The sequence below is a fragment of the Pundamilia nyererei genome, unplaced genomic scaffold, assembly GCF_000239375.1.
Source record: "Pundamilia nyererei isolate P.nyererei 1_Seehausen unplaced genomic scaffold, PunNye1.0 scaffold00238, whole genome shotgun sequence".
NCBI lineage: Eukaryota > Metazoa > Chordata > Actinopteri > Cichliformes > Cichlidae > Pundamilia > Pundamilia nyererei.
The window spans coordinates 747,160-750,717 of NW_005187639.1; positions in this window are offsets into that span (position 1 = coordinate 747,160).

Below are 3,558 nucleotides of genomic sequence, written 5' to 3' on the forward strand. Positions count from 1 at the left end.
GGGCTGGACCAGGTGACCCTGAATCCTCCCTTAGTTATGCTGCAATAGGTGTAGGCTGCTGGGGATTCCCATGATGCACTGGGTGTTTCTTCTTCACTCACTATGTGTTAACAGACCTCTCTGCATTGAATCATATCTGTTATTAACCTCTGTCTCTCTTCCACAGCATGTCTTTATCCTCTCTAATTTCTCTCACCCCAACCAATCACAGTCGATGGCCCCGCCCCTCCCTGAGCCTGGTTCTGTTGGAGGTTTCTTCCTGTTAAAAGGGAGTTTTTCCTTCCCACTGTCGCCAAAGTGCTTGCTCATATGATTGTTGGGCTTTTCTCTGTATCTATGAAGCGCCTTGAGGCGACTTTTGTTGTGATTTGGCGCTATATAAATAAAATTGAATTGAACTGAATTGAATTGTACTGATGTTCTGACTTTGTTTTTGGAAGCGGACCTACACAATCAATGATTATGTGTTTTCCACTGACCTGGCAAATGTGGCAAGAACGGCAGTACTTAGTTACATCAGACTTCAAACCTGGCCAGAAAAAGTGACGCAGAATACGATGGTAACAACTACCTGTTGAGATACATTCCAGCTAAGATCACTAGATGAAGGAGGATGCCATTTGCGCATTAACACGTCATTTTCAATGCTGTAGACACGGGGATTCTGATCGTAAACATTTGGCTCATTTGGGTTGGGTTGAGTTGGATCATTCTGTTGCACATGGACAAAATCTGTTCTGTTTATCTCAAAAGACAGTTCAGGTGTAGCAGGTAGCAGGCTGTCAGACACACATTTTTCAGCTTTTTCCACAGGCAGTTCAGCTTTCTCAGGAACAGCTTTAGAACATAGAAAAGAATCAGACAAGTCAACATCACCGTATTTGTGCTTGTGGGCGCACGTGACAACACGCAGGAAAAACAGAGGGCAGACTGTCAGCAGCACGTTCAGAAACAAAAACAGAATCATCGGCGGGCTTTTCAATTACCTCAGGGATTGGGAAAACTTTCCCGTTGGCTAGATCATTCCCCAGAATCACAGTAACCCCCTCCACGGGCAAGCGAACACCCCCACTGTTACCGGGCCCGAAAAGAGAGGTGACTGTAGGAAAACTGTGCAGCGGAGCTCGTAACACACTCATTTTCACTCCCCACACAAGAGCATCAGCACCACAAAATGAATTACTAGAAAAAGGCAGCGCGCTTTCCAAAATGAGAGACTGGGCAGCCCCAGTGTCACGCAAAATTACAATTGGCACACCATCCTCCTCTTTCCCAGTCAGTGAGACGAACCCTTTTGAAATGAAAGGTCAGTAACTGCTGTCAAGACCGTCATTTCCTGGTTCATCACTGACGGGATTAGGAGTAGAGACCAACCGAACGAAACCAACACTTTTTGGTTTTTTCGATGTTTGAGTTTGCTCTTTGCGATGAAGTGACGGACATTTGGCAATGAGATGGCCAGTATCATGGCAATAAAAGCATTGTCGGACGGTCATGGGAACCGGATCAGGGCGTGTTTGACGCTTAGGAGAAACCCTCAAACTCCTCGCAGGTTTAGACAACAGAGCACATTCACGGCGCACAGCTGAAAACGTAGTGTGATGGGTCAACACAAACTCATCTGCGAGAACAGCAGCTTTAGACAACAAATCCACCTTTTGCTCATTGAGATGCACAACAACACTTTCTGGAAGACGCGTTTTGAATTCTTCCAACAGAACCAATTCTCTTAGCTGAGCAAAGTCCTTCACTTTACTTGCAGCTAACCACTTATCAAACAAGAGAGTCTTCTCCCTGGCAAACTCTACATGTGTTTGGTTGGCAGATTTTTCACATGACCAAAACCTCTGGTGAATTGTCTCAGGAACTAGCTCATAAGCTCTTAAAATAGTGGATTTCACAATTTCATAATCCAGACTGTCATCAATGGATAAGCTTGCACACACTTCCTGTGCTTTCCCCACCAATTTACACTGCAGCAACAAACTCCACACATCCTTGGGCCATTTTAAAGTGGTTGCGATGCGTTTAAAGGCATTATAGTAAGAGTCAACCTCACTTTCTCTGAAAGGTGGCACTAAAGCAATCTGCTTGCTTGCATCAAACTGGTCAGAGGAGAATGAATCACAAGTTTTACTGACAATTTTACTCACTGTAGTAGAGGTAACATTACGTTGTCAGGAGGGATCCAGCTCCATAGCCCTTATACGGAGATGCATAATCTCAACTTCTTTGGCTTTAGCCTCAAGCTCCACATCTTTCAGGCGAAGGGCGAGCCTAAGATGTTGAAATTGTCCGGCTGGGCTAACATTTGGGACCTGAATGGCAGCAGGAGCCTCTGCCCCTGGTGTCACCCGTCCACTGGCAGCTTGTGGTATGGTTGCAGCAGCTTCTGCTCCCACATCCACCACCAAACCTCCAGTCGCATCAATCGGCCGAGGTTTCAACTTCGTAATTAACCCCTTTATCCAACAGCTGTGCTGTCAGACACTGCTTAGTTTCTAGCTTTTTAGTATTCAAAGGTTCACTAACATTAAACAACTTTGCCACCAACAACAAATCTGCCTTTGTGCATTGATCCAACTTATCCATGGTGGGTTGCAGTGCAAAATCATCCATGTCAAAAGTCATTGCGGCTAGTCTACCCCCAACACTACAAGAAAACTGCCAACCAAAAACTGTAGGCAACCTAAAAAATACAATGAGCAAAAACAATGGCAAAAGAAAAGAGCGGATGAGCCCCCACTTTATGTTACGCCCCAGTCTAGGTGTACAGGAACGTAGCATAAGAGTTAAAAAAGGAAGTGACCCCGCCCTGGTCCCCAAAACCATACACAGAAAAAACAATTTCTTAGTGAACAGTGGTTTATTTGTCTACACTGAAAAAGAAGCTCCGGGGTGAACAAAGGCCAAAATAACAAACAAAATAAGCTAAGTCAGGAAAGGAGGTGTTGTCTAAAACCCTATGTGAAACAAAAACCAAACAAAAGACAAGCGCTACACCTAACTACCTAACTAAAATAAACAGGAGAAAACAGTACAAGGAAAAATAATAAGGCAGCTCACCCCTTCTGTTTCAGTGCTATTTACAAGTGAAAACTAATGTACACGCTATATACAAAGCTCGGTAAGTCACGAGAAGCTCAAACAGAATGATACAGGTTTTGGAAACCAGGGTCAGGTCTGCTGCTGCTGTCAGTGGCTCAACTGCTGGTAACAGATTTTCAAAGCAACCACATGATCAGGGGACCAATCAGCAGCCGTCAGCTTATCCAATCAGGGACCTGCAGAGACTTAAAGACACAGACACAAGAAACAGCCACCAAGACACATTATGACCAGGGCCGTAACAACATCTTTCAGTAAAAACTTGCTTCAGTAGCCAGCCTGTTTCAGTAAAAACCTATTTCAATAACAAACCTGTTTCAGTAAAAAAATAAAAACATGTTTCAGTAAAAACGTGTTTCAAAAACAAACCTGTTTCAGTAAAAACATGTTTCAGTAAAAACGTGTTTCAATAACAAACCTGTTTCAGTAAAAACATGTTTCAGTAAAAAC